This window comes from Oryza glaberrima, chromosome 6, assembly GCF_000147395.1.
Source record: "Oryza glaberrima chromosome 6, OglaRS2, whole genome shotgun sequence".
NCBI classification, from domain to species: domain Eukaryota; kingdom Viridiplantae; phylum Streptophyta; class Magnoliopsida; order Poales; family Poaceae; genus Oryza; species Oryza glaberrima.
The window spans coordinates 15,052,180-15,066,673 of NC_068331.1; the positions used below are offsets into that span (position 1 = coordinate 15,052,180).

Below are 14,494 nucleotides of genomic sequence, written 5' to 3' on the forward strand. Positions count from 1 at the left end.
AGAATTATGAGCATAAGGATTAAAACCTAAACCACGGTTATGTGTACTAACCTTTGATTGATCCAAAATCATGTTGAGGTTCTTTTTACCATCAGAAAATCTTAGCAAAGAATTTTTCAAATAAGAAACCTCTTTTTCCAAATTAGCACAATTTTCACAATCAATCATGACACCTTTGCTTTTACGACATTTAGGGCAAGAAAGCACTTCATTGTTTTTCACAACATCTTCCATGTACTCAACACGACCTAAAGCATCTTTCAATTTCAACTTATTCAAATTACATGTTGAGCAATCCAAAACATCATGAGGTTGTTTTAACTTTTTAGCAGAAATCATGTTAAACATCAAACTGGCATGAAAAGCAATTTGATATTTTTGCAACAACTTTTTAGTTAAAAACAACTCATCCAAAGTGCGTGTGTGCAAAGCAAAACTACAAGCAAGAGAAGATCTATTTTTCAAATCATGTGCAGCATTAACATCTCTAATTTTTGAAATCTCATTCATTAAAACCTCACAATTTTCACAATCATCATCATTAGGAATAAGAGATTTTAACCTATCAATTTCAGATTTAAGAGATTCAATGATAAATTCTTGTTTTTTATACTTCTTCTCACACTTTTTATTTTTTGCACTCAAAATATTAATAGCTTCCTCAAAAGCACTCACCTCATTATCTTCATACTCTATGTCAGATTCACCACGCGCCATGAAGCAAACATCGGAGACGTTCTTTCCCTTGTCATCATCTCCACTTTCACCATCTACATCACTTAGTGGCTCGAAGGCGGCGCAAACTTGTTGAAAAGCCTTCCTAAGATTATCCATCTTCCTCCCTTGGTATGAACCCTTTGACTTGTTGTTGTTGGGCTTGTTGTTGTTGGTCTTCTCGCCATCTTTGTCTTCTCTTTTCCCTCTCCCAAGCTTAGGACAATGCGAACAAAGATGATCAATTGAACCACATTCAAATCCTAACCCTGCAGGAACTAATGGGATGTCAAAAGAAATGCCATCTACTGACTCGGCTAACAAGGAGATTCAGCCAGAGAAGACCGTGCCGCAGGAGTACTGTGACACACGATTGCTGCCATTCCCTTAGCGGAGTAGGAAACCGTCAGTGGACGAGCAGTTCGCTCGTTTTGTTGAAGTGATCCAAAAGATCCACATCAACGTGCCGTTGTTGGACGCTATGCAAGTGCCAACATATGCCCGTTATCTCAAGGACATACTCAACAACAAGAGACCGCTCCCAACAATGGAGGTGGTCAAGCTGACGGAACACTACAGCAACATCATACTCCACAAGCTCCCGGAGAAGAAGAAAGATCCGGGGTGTCCCACGATCACTTGCTCGATCGGGGCACAACAATTCGACCAGGCCTTGTGCGACCTTGGAGCCAGCGTCAGCGTCATGCCCAAAGACGTCTTTGACAAGCTCAACTTCATGGTGTTGGCACCAACACCGATGCGCCTCCAACTGGCTGATTCGTCTGTCCGTTACCCGGCAGGGATAGCGGAGGATGTGCCAGTCAAAATACGGGATTTCTTCATCCCGGTTGATTTTGTGGTGCTGGACATGGACACGGGGAAGGAGACGCCGCTCATCCTGGGGCATCCATTCCTTAGCACCGCAGGAGCCAACATTGATGTGGGAACGGGGAGTATCCGTTTCCATATCAACGGGAAGGAGGAAAAGTTTGAGTTTCAACCGAGGACGGAACAATGCTCCATGTCCAGAATCAGGTACGGGCCGAACCCGCAAAATATTCAAGTGGTCGAAGTGGAGCCACCAAAGACGGATAGCCTGGTAAAGTTCATGCAGAACTTCCTGGAGAAGGAAACAACAATGCCCAGGAACCGTTATTTGAGGACGCCGGTAAAATCACCTGTACCGGGTATGAAGTTAGAGCGGCCGGCTTAGAAGAAGCCGTCTTCTGCACCGAAATCAAAGAAGGTGTGGAGGGAAAAGCCAAAGACGCCCGCTCCATCACCTCCGGAAGAAGGCTCCTCCAACTGCCGCGTCCAGGTGATCGCGCGACATTGGGGTGAGCCCATTGTAAAAGTTCTGCAAGATCAGCCAGTCGTCCATCCCATAATGAGGACAGGCGGCCACGTACTCCTGCAGTCGTACCCATGCTTACGGAATGGACTCGTCCCTTGTCTGCTGGAAACTGGAAATTCGTCCACGAAGGGCATTGGTTTTGCCCATCGGGAAGAACTTCGAGAGGAATGCCGTAGAGCATTTATCCCAGGTGTAGATAGCAGCACGATTGGCATAGAACCACTGCTTCGCTCGCTCGAGGAGGGAGAACGGAAACAGCCGCAGCCTCACGGCGTCAGGACTGACTCCCTTTATGTTGTACGTACTGCATATCTCCAGGAATTGCTGCAAATGAGCATTGGCATTCTCATTAGCCTTGCCACAGAACGGGCTAGCCTGCGCCATCGTGATGAGGCTGGACTTCAAGTCGAAATCCACATCTCCTATGTTGACTTGCGGCCCGACGACCACATTGTCAGCAGCGAACTCGCGAAGAGTCTTGTTGGCCATAATCTTGAAGGTCGGTGGCGCTGGTATGGTTGGTTTCTCTGTCAGTAGAGTTTTCTGCGGAGCAACGACTCGCGGCCTGATGCTCCGGAAAAAAGCTTCTGGATTTTCTTTAAAGTTTTCCGGCAGGTTGAAACCAGTCAAGCACTACCCTGTTTACACGACAAAAAGTGAAAACAACCAAGGTTAGCCTGCAAAGGAAAATGACTATACAGAGGTAAATATAAAGTATTAGTTTAAGTAATCTCTATTATGAATCTTCCCCGGCAACGGCGCTAGAAATGCTTGTTCGTATTTCTTAACGACATTACTAGAAATATAATTCGCAGCAATGGCGCAGAAACACTTCTGGTATAGAGTTCATCCGTAAGCGCACGGATATACCATTGTAGCATTTCACCCGAGAGTATTCTAAGGGTATCGTATTTATTTTATCCCGTGGGAAGATCATGTAGAGAGAACTCAACTAATAATTTATTACTTGTGATAATGATATTCTAAGCAGGGGTGATAATCCAAGGGTAGAGTGACACACAAGCATTACTACTCATCCTCATAATAAATAATCAAAGCTAGATGGAAAGAAAAGAGAAAGAGAATCTATTCCTATACTTCTAATATACATAGTATATACATACATTCTAGTTAACTGATATACTAGCTAATACCCTCTATCCGATGCCCTCCTGGTACTTCGAGAATCCACCCCTGACTGCCGAGTTCCTTACGACAACCCGTCATGACCATCCAACCGGGGCTAAATACGGAGGAATACCCTCCCCAGGAAATTAACTTAGGATTATATATAGGCGCGGAGTTATACCCGTATTGAGCTATCACCATCAGCGGCCCACCTCTCATCCGCAATATATAACCCCAAATAATGATATCCCGTAATCTAGACACCACGTCTAAACTACCAGATACTACTCTAATATCATCGTGATGACATAGAGTAATTGCATAAGCAAACACTATACCCACACCAAAGCATCTCCCAGATAAGCTAGCAGTATATTTAGTATAACATGAACATAATGTAAAGTAGGTACTCATATACTCGGAAAGTATTTCAATACCATAAATGTATTTAGAAGAGTATTCTACTAAAAGTACAACGCTTACAAAAGAGGAAAGGAAAGCTACTAGAGCCATACCCGAACTCTTCCGAAGGCTTCCGGACTCCTGATTCCTATACTAATTCTATTCCACTAGCTAGATACTACTAAACTAAACTTGAAAGGAATGAGAGAGCTATTGCTTGAGTTGTGTGTTGAAGTGAAGAGAGTGAGCTCCTTATATAGAGGAAGGTATGACGATTGTGGAAGGGGAATTATCCGTAGTACCCTCCAACCGTCTTAGGGGTGCAATCTTGGACGTCCATGCCAAACCCTGGCCTCAATGGTGGAGATGGGGGTTCGGCCGAACCATGGGCTGGCCCAAACCAGCCCATCTTCGGCTGGCGACTTCCTCTATTGCTTCACTTTGTAGACTTGTGAATTTTAGCCCAATTCATCGTGTCAATTTTGAGTTCTTGGCCCATTCATACATAAGACTATCTCTCGACATCGTCCGATTGATTTATTGTCTATGTTGATGTCGATTCTCCTCCACTTTATTGTCGTTCTCTGCAAAAGGTTAGTAGACCTAATACTAGTGGAATATTATTATTCTAACAAACAAATGCATTGCAAGCATCACTAGTTCTCCTCTATTTTGGTAATATTGACGGTCGAAACTGATTGATAACGACCGTCAACACATTATATTTTGGGTATAAATATGACCCAAGACCGTGTAAACAAGTAACGGTAGTTCAATAACACTTTCAGCGCATCGCCACCCTTTTCTATTTTCATTGTTCCGATGAGTTCTTGCTTTTGGGTTGAGCTGCATCGGTTTCGATCTTCAACAAGAGGTAAAACTTGTCATGATGCTTGCGTTCTCGGGATTAGTGCTTACATCTTTATGACACTCTAATCTTGGTTATGTAAATCGTCGAGTTATCATATATGTCATATAATCTCTATCAGTATCATAATTTATCCCTAAATCGGCCAACATCTATTATTGAAGGCAGCCAATAGAGTTAGATATCGTTATTGATCTAGATTATATAGCATACACACCATCTCATAGAGGTTTTCATCAGCTTGCTTTGATCTTGTGATTATTCTTATGCTTAATGCTGCATCGGTTGAGTTCGATCTATTAAGTAATATCCATAACTACAATACCTAACTTGTTTTATGACTATCAATTGGGATAGTATCGGGGTTTCAGCCAATCTTTCCCGATTAAGCTACTTATTCCCTACATGTTTGCTTTATATGCTAAATCTGCCTTTTATATTAAGATCCTATTGCGCTAAAGTATATTAGGCTTATTGTTTGGTATATTTTGCTTGTTTTAATATCTTAATATAGAGTGGTATCGGAGTATTAGCCGATACATGTTAGATCTATTTGATCGGCTATGCTATGAGTGTACATATAATCTTCATCTTGAAGTACTTTTAAGCATAAGTGATTTATACGGTCTCGACTGACAGTTCGATCTATCCCAATCACTTGGTTTAAATATATTTTGAGAAAGATATTATATATCATTGATATCTACAGCCGATCGAGTAGATTTAACTTTATTTTGCTTTATCCTTCATTGCCAATCTAACACCAATAACATCGGCTCAATGATTAATGATATGTCATCGGCCCTTAGCCAATCGGCTATCGTTAGGGATGGCAATTGTGCCCGTTTGCCCATTTACCCGTGGGTAAAAACTCTATTAGGGTTGGGTTTGTTCTCCATTTTATACCCATGGGTATCTTATTGGGTCAAAAGCTATGCCCGATGGGTAAATGGGTATGGGTATGGGTAATCACTACCCATGCCCGCTTTGCCCGTTTACCCGCGAAGTCTAACTTACATATAGGTTAGGAGCAAAATCAACTAGAATACATAAGCTATGTTCTTTGTTTTCTACGGTTTCCCTTTTATTTCCCTTATTATTTCTCTTCCCCTTACTCTATCGCCGCCAGAGGAGAGACACTACACCGAGGCGGAGAATATTTGATGTTTTAAGTTCAATTCGAACTTAGAAGCTTGTAGACTTTTTGTTCCACTGCTTTTGTTGTGGCGGGTAAACGGGCACGCCCGCGGGCTTGTTGTGGCGAGTAAACGGGCACGCCCGCGGGCACAAGGTGCCCGCGGGCAATGGGCATGGGCAACCATCCTTACCTGTCATGTAGTAATGGGTATACCCACGGGCACATATAATCTCACGGGCACGGGTATGGGTAGGCACTACCCGTGCCCGTCGCGCCCGATTGCCATCCCTAGCTATCGTTTATGGATTTAACCTTGTTTTTCTTGTTTTCCTTTCTTGTTGATTGCAGGATCAAATCAACTGGCACGTCTTTGAACCCGAAAGTAAGATTTAGGACCTGCACTGGAGTTAAGTAGATATCCCAGGCCAGTGTGTGTTTTTTGCATCAACAATTCATCATCGGTCACCGTTGTCGTTTTGTGCCTTGTCTCGTTGTGGTGAGGATTCCTCCCTCGCTGCCCCTCCTCGGCCTCTCGGTGTTGCCACTGTACACGTCGTGCCGCTGTCAACCCCGGTACCAGTGTACTGGTGTTGGCAGTCGTTCGTGCGGTTTTCGTGTGCACGTGTGGTGACCGTTCTCGTGTGCCCGCTTGGTAGCTGCGTGGTGTCCATGCGTGCATCCTGTGGTGCCTAGTGGGGCTCATTTGCTAGCCACTCACCTCAGTTGACATATGGGGTCCGATTCTGTCAACCCGTGGACCGCCTCTAATGCACTTGGTCCACCGTGGTCCTTTAGGTTGACATGTGGGCTCCGCATGTCAACCGCACAGTCTTTCTTCCTTTTCCAGGCTGGCGCTTACAGTTGTTTCATAGTTGCAAAATTAACTACAATATTCCGTAAAATCTCCATATAACAACAATAAACTTCGGATGACCATATCTTGGTCATACGAACTTCGAATCGATCTATTCAAGTCTCTTAATTTTTGTTATAACTTAATGAATCATGTGCTTTTCTTTTTATGTATTGTTATTGCTTCTTTATAGGGTTCTATTTTTACTTGTGTACTTCAAGTAGCTCCTGTCGTTCCAAAGGTTCCCAAAGCATGGTTCGTGTTCGTCGCCGAAGGTTCAGAAGACTGTTCTATCTGAGCAAAGCAAGTCACATCATTCTTGAGCATATTGAATCCCATGATTTTGAAATTAATTTATTTTAAATTACTGTATTACCGCTTTATTTAAATTCCCATGTTATCATTGTTTTACTTAGCTTTTCCTATTAATCTTTGTTATAGTCTTACCATTTCTATTGTTATTATCACCTTGCGCACCATAGGAAAATAAAACCCCAACTAATGTATACTCTATCTATGGTTCCACTAGTATGAATTTAGCTAGATGCTTCACTGGTTAACTAGACAACTTTAGCTGGCTTTATAATCTTAGACTTTGGGAAGTATATCCTATCACCTAGACATTATGGAATTGTTAGCTCATGTTGGAATTGGACAAACACCCCTTCCCTTATTCAAAATCTCCAAAATGGTTTCAAGCTGGGCTCGGGGTGCAGGGTTTTGATGGTCGAACCTCGGCCATCATAAGGACCGGTCTTTAGGCCTCTGTTGCAAAGCACTGTCGTACTTCCACATGTCTGGGTAAGACTTACTTTGTAGCTCAGTCTAGTCATGAACGAAAGGACACGGATAGATATGGATGAAGTCGGGTAAAGGATATCTCTGAGACAAATGAAGGTTATCGGGCGGGTGCTTCGATAATTGAGATGTCATGGCACTGGACGGACATCCGGGTGGTCACTCCCGAAGGATGTTCTGATGTCCTGGGGCTCAATCATAACCTACCTATCCCAGCTGTAGGCAGGAGTTGGGTCGGTACTTTTCTTCAAGGCCAGGATAGGTGAAGAACTATGTCACAATCTTGGCCTTTTCAGGAACCTTACAGGTACGGCGATTCATGGTTGACATGATGTCAAGATTGTGTCTTGTTGGGTAAAGTTGTACAACTCTGATTAGAGTATAATCTATTCGAATAGCCGTGCCCTCGGTTATGTGCAAGCCTACAATGTACCCAAGTTAGTTGTTTCCCTCTTAAAATTTGGTTAATCAACTAAAACCTAGAATGGTTGGCCTAGGTTGGCTTGGGATGAGCTGGGGTCCGGCAACAAGGCTGCCAGTTTGGACTAACTCATCGTAGTCCTTGGGTTAAGGCATGTTCGTGTGGGTTCATGGGCTTGATTAATAATCTTGATTAGACTTAAGGTTGGAGTTATAAAGTGGCTTTGATCAACTAAAATTGTTTCGAATGCTTCTTTGCTTCAAAACTCAACCCTATATTATTACTCCTTGTACCCCCTTGCATTAATCATGCATCTCCTGGTGTGTCCTGCTGAGTACTGTGGTTATATTCATTCTTGCTCAATCTTTACCCCTTCAGTAAGACAAGCTTTAGAGAAGAAGTCCTAGGCGGAGTCTTGGCTTATACCCCAATTGAGCGCCTGCGAAGATCGAGCTGTACGCCCGCTAGTCCGCTGCAGTTTATTTATGTTTGTCAGGCAAAAGTGCCTTTGTAATAATGTAAATATTATCGTTATAATAAAGACGTGCCTTCTCTATCATGATTGTTGAAGTGTACCCCGACTTTTCCTGGGACGGGGATCAATGCACTAGCATTTCGGAAAGGCCACACTAGCTTATTTGAGCGCAACATTGGTCCTGTAGTCTTCTCATAGATTCCAGTATGACTTTAGTACTTTACTTTTCTTGTAAGACTATAGTTGCAATAAAAGAATTATCTTCTTTATTATATTGTGTTCATAGTTCATATGATAGTTTACTAGTTACGTGTTCGATGAATAGATTATACTTCATTTATGTGCTTCACTAGCTTATGCTAGTTGATCTATGCTACGATAATGGTCCAATGATCTTAACGAGTTGCATTAGTTCTAACTTGTTCATTCGAAGGGTGGGAGTCCCGGGGGAATTAATGAAATTATTTATTAAGATATGCATGGTGCTTAGGTTAGTTAAATGCCATTGGATGCGAGTATGCCCCACGGAAAGTGAGGTAGGCGGTAGATGGTGGCAGTCCTCTCCATCCATTGTAATCCTCCACGTCCAGGTATGACGTAAGAGTTGGTAAAATGCCATCACCACGCTGACAAACCAACTAGGAGTGGTCTCTCAGTAGTTCCTAGGTGCCTAGAACCAAGTCCTAGCCTTGTAAGCACATATGTATTACGTGTAAACTAAACATTGGTAATATAGAAGTACATATATATGGACCTTAGCTTTCTATAGTTTTTCTCCACTGCCTAATGTGTCATTATTAGAGATGAATCTCCTGTGTGACACACTATCTCATTGTCATTTATCAATTAACCATTGTTCAAACTATTGTAAAGTAATTATAGCTTGATTAAGGATGTATGAACTCTATCTTTATACCATCACGTCCCTGCGGAAATATAAATACGACACCCTTGGAATACTCGTGGGTAAAATGCTACAGCCGTATCTGTGCACTTGCGGATTTATCTCTGGCCGTAAAAAGTACCAATAAGCATTTCTGGCACCATCGCCAGGGAAGACACTTGTTAAAGATTTAGTTATATACATTCATAATCATTCTATGATTAGTGAACCTTGGTCCAAACAGGTTAACCTTGATTTGTTTCCTCTTCTTGTGAAAACAGGTAGTGTATGAATGGTTTCGACTTGCTGACAAATTTCGTTGATAATCTAGAGAAACTTGCGAGAAGAGTCAAACCTCGCGTCATTCCTCCACAAATCAGGTTCTCGGCACCTGAACCAGTCATTTTCGCACCATCAAATTCCAAGCCGATGGCTTAGAAGACCCTTTGTGATTACTCAGCACCCTTTGGGGATGCCAACTTTGAGATCAAGACAGGTCAGATCACTATGCTAGAGGCTACCCCGTCCTGTGGGAAAGCCAATGAGGACGCTAACGCCCATCTCCAACAATTCCTTGAGCTCTGCAACACCATCATCATCAAAGGAGTGACCTAGGATGAGGCTCCGTCTGTTTCCGTTCTCTACTCGAGAGACTGAAGCATTGGTTCTATTCCGAGAGAGGTGCTGTGGACAATTGGGAGAGGTGTTCAACTGCGTTTATCACGAGGTTTTTCCTAATGGGCAAAACCAATACCCTTCGTGGAAAGATCTCGAGTTTCTAGCAGGCAACCAATGATTCAATTCTAGAGGCATGGGGGAGACTCCATGAATACATCCTGGTGTGTCCTCACCATGGGATGGACAACTAGCTCATCACCTAAAATTTCTACAATGGGCTGACATAGTTGGCCCGTTATCATATAGATGCTACTGTTGGAGGAGCCTTCTTCTCACTCACTGCTGCTCACGCACAGAATTGATTGAGAAGATGGTTTCCAACCAAGGGCGGAGTGAAGAACGACCCCAACCTTGTTAGTGGGGCATGCATACTATGGGAACACCCCGGGTTAAATATTATGTACGCTACTTGAAATGACAGTGTGAAATATAAATATTTAGTTGGATGAGTTCCCAATAAAACATCCAATCTCATCGTTTCCCTATCAAGTCAAATATCCAACATAATATGAAACCCGAAGCATCAAGTAGGGATCATAGGATATATTGCTGGGACTCGGCGTGCCAATCAACTTTAGCCTGAGACATACCAGTCAAACCACATGAAGGCGGCGGCCAGTTGTGTTCCACATCTCCAGAGACTGACTATCTGCTAGAGCTCTACAACGTCTCAAATGCTCTAAACTCATACTCATATGAAACTTGCTCCCAGTTAATAGTTTCATACTTCCATCTAAGCAAATGATAAACAGAACGTCCTGCCGCTACAGCACCCATCGATCGACTGCGCTCTCACACCATCGCGCGCACACGGCAACCTTGGCCAGACACCCTACCGCTGCTGCACCTTGCCATCCCCTGCAGAAATTGGCTGCTCACAGTCAGCCCAAGGGCTAGTGCGGCATTCGGCGGCCAGCACCCACCTCCATTTGGCGCGGCAATGCCATTGCCATCTGTCCCATCATGCCTGGCTCGACACCATGTGGCAAAATTCATTCTATATATTCAGCACACTTCAACAATTTTTACATGACTAACTTCCTGTAACTGACATTCAAGTCTTGCACGTGTCGAAAGAAAGCTTAATCTGCTAGCTACTCTAATACTCCTCCCACATGAAAAATTGACGAGGGCTTACATCTACGACAAGCAAATAAAATTCATTTCAGAGGACGAGACTTATAGTGACAGACGGAGGTTGTCGGACACCTGCTCCTGATGGCAGCGGCGGTGGTGCAGCGATAGAGCGCAGTTGAGCGCAGCGAAACAGCGGCCAGATGTCGATGCTACTGGAAACAGCGTACACCAGCTTGTTGGTGCAGCCAGACCAGAAATGCATAACAAAACAAGAATTATAGAAAGGAAAACCTATTGCGTCGATGGCACAACGTGAAAAAAATCGATCGACCTAGAGGTTTAGTATTCGCCGCTCGCCGTTCGCTGGCACATCGTCGTATGTGTTAGCTGTGATTTCCGTACGTCGTCACTCCCGCTGTTGACACCGGCGCCTTCGATTTCACCATCAGTCAGCGCCACCAATCCAGCCAAGGTGTCCTTGGCGCTGCGTTCGTTGGCTGCTCACCGTGTGAGGCAACAGCGGCTCTGCAAGTTCCATCACACATGCATACGTCTATTGATCTGCATGCATTTTCCGCTGTGAGGCAACATGCAGGTGTTGGGATACGCGTAGGCTACGATAGCATAAATCAAAATTTTCTATCGCGTAAACCAGGAACCATGCAAGTATTAGATCATAGATTGTTACCACTCGGCGCGCTGTGCAGCGGAAGAAGACGCTGAGAAGTCGAAGGAACTCTCGCGAAGTAGCGCGCATCGATGTAGAGGAAGTAGTCGATTGCACCAGCTCGACCTTCTCCTCCTCGTGCGTTCTCCTCACCGTACTCCCACGCCGATCAGCACCGCAAAGCAGCGGCGCCTCTACCGGTATCCACACGTACAGAGACGGAACGCCACGCGCAGATGTGCTAGCACCCGCGCGCGGCTAGGGTTTTGCTCGGGGAGGGAAGTGACGGCTAGGGTTTCTCACGTGATGCGATGCCTCCGCCGGTCACACCCCTCACGAATATATAGGATCCATCACTCGGGCCTCCAAGGCCTGTAGGACTCCTATTCGGATCCCTATCCGAATTAAGCTCATATTGGATCTCTATCCAATCCCCTTATTCCGGCCCATTAAGCGTGCGACCCTGTAGGTTCATATATACTCGGCTGTAACCCGAAAACTCCTTTTCGGTCCACGCATCAACAGCGGCCCCTAGCAGAACGTATTGACCCACCGGGCATACATAAAGATCATATCGGCTGAACCTCTAGTGTATACTTGTATGAACCCCTTTGCCTCACGATATCGATTAAGCTCAAGGCTAGATATGTGCCATCCTCTAATAGCTCAATCATTCACTCAAACCTGTTGATAGATTATATAACTTGTGATTGACTCCTCAATCACCTTTGGCATGGCCATGCACTTCCATAATCTGCAATATCGAGGGGCACAGAGATATCTCTCCATGGGAGGGGCAAATCCCATCTTGATTATTCATATCCCACTACATGTTTCATAGCATACCCGAAAACTACTTTTATAGCTACCCATTTACGGAGTAGTGTTTAGCAGTCCCTAAGTAAGCTACTACACATGTTGAGAACCATGATAATCTTAGATCTAAGGATTCAACACCAACACTAAATGAGATCACTGATGACACAACACATATGGCTCTTGCAGTGTCTCATGTTGGGTCTACCCAACAACATGTTCACCAACATGTGTCCACATTATTAATTTGGTATCTCTATACCATGATCCATGAGACATGATCATCAATTAATACATGTGCTGATCATATAAACACATTTGTTCCACATATGATATTTGATCAGGGATCCTTTAGAAATAGTAACAAACAACATAAAGAGTCTCATGAAAGAATCACATATTCATTAACCAATAAGGAGTTATCTATTTCAAGGAACAATGTCGGATAAATATGTAAACATATTATGTGATAAAATCATCTCTATGATTGCCTCTAGGGCATATCACTAACAGCAGGTGCCCATGCATACGTTTATATAATTATCATTGATTAGTTGTTCAAACATACTTTATATATTGACATGTTTGCTTTATTGTAGATAGCCCATTTACTTTCTTAATTAGACATAATTTATTCATTTGTTATTGTAGTTGGATCGGTACTGCATATTCTTAACTTATGAGCTGTTCATTGACATTTTTACTAAGCAAAACAACATTTTTTAAACATGAATGGATATATCTGCAGATTATTATCTAACTAATATTTATATAACTTGTTTTGCTAACTTATTTAGTTTGTTTTGTAGAGTTGGCGGAGAAAAAATGATTATTGTTCTAGTGTATGTTGATGGGAAAATACAACATGGAGCTAAGGGTGTGGAATATAATATTCCTCCAAAAATAACTTTTCCAGCAGTTGAGGCTAAAACCTTTGAGGAAGTCAAAAAAGAAAATTTTCAAGCCCTTGGGTACACTGAGGATAATTGTGCAATGAGTATCCAATCTCGATTTGATATCGGAAATCCTGGACCACAATATTTTCAATTGATTCCTATTTATGAAGATAGGGGATGGAAGATGATATTTGAGAAGAAATATGGGCAGGTTGTTGAGCTTTATGTCAAATGCGCCTCTACGGAAGCAAGATCAAGTCAGGTTAATAGTACAACCTTGGTTGCATCAACTAGGCACTCGGAAGGGATGGTTTAGGTGTTTCTTTGGAGCCAGGTACAGTTCATTCACAAGCAAAGGTTGTACCCACTTTAGCACATGGTATACATTCAACAACAGTTCAGTTGTCTCCACCTGTCAACCAGGATAATGTGGATTGCGAAACACAACCAACTATAGATGATAACAATGCTGCAGAAGACACATATGCAGGTGAGGAGACAGATCTTGGTGAGGATAGATTTGGACTGGATGATGACAACGAGCATGATTTTGATGCTGCCCTTGATAATAGTTCAGATGATGAGTCCCCCAGAACCATGAGTTGTTCATTCTGTCAATGCATTTCCTTTTATGCGTGCATCTGGACAAAATCCTATAAAAGCATTTAGTGATATATCTGTGTTGAGGAAGACAACAGCAGACGAGAGTTTCTTTGGACGTAAGAATCAATTTTCTAACCCACTAGCACAAGGAAAGACTTTTGATTCAAAAGAGCGCCTACAAATTGCTATAGGCGAGTTTCATATATGTAAAAATTCAGAAATCAAGTATAGCACAAGTAGTCAGTCTAAAATAGTAGCTGAATGCACTTATAATAGCTACATGTGGAGGCTCTATGCAATTCCAACAAAAATAGGTTCAGGTTGGATGCTAAGGAAATGTCCCTATGCTCACACCTGTCGAGCACCGGCTGATAGATTTGATCATGCTCAGTTATCATCTTCTATGATTGCTAATGTGATACGTGATGCATTAAAGGATGACCTGGAATTGAGTAGAAAAAATGCGAGATCACTAGTCCAACAAAGATATAGAAATGCGAAGCCATCTTATAATAAATTATGGTGTGGAAGAGAGAAAGCAATAGCACAACTTTTCGGTAGTTGGGAAGGTTCTTATGGGCTCAAAATATCTTATAATAAATTATGGCGTGGAAGAGAGAATCCATTTTCTAGATGCTATTAATGCTAAAAATGCAGGTACAAAATATGTTCTTTTGTCAAAGCCCATGAATCAGGAAGGGCGGCGATCATTTCAAAGTGTGG

The 14,494-nt window shown here is 42.9% G+C and overlaps 1 non-coding gene across 1 annotated transcript; it reads right to left on the bottom strand.

The window, feature by feature from the left end:
• Positions 1 to 9,786: 9,786 nt before the first annotated feature.
• LOC127778174 (small nucleolar RNA R71) lies at positions 9,787 to 9,893 on the bottom strand. The gene has a single exon (XR_008018442.1). It is a non-coding gene; the product is annotated as a small nucleolar RNA R71 (small nucleolar RNA).
• Between the last annotated feature and the right edge of the window lie 4,601 nt (positions 9,894 to 14,494).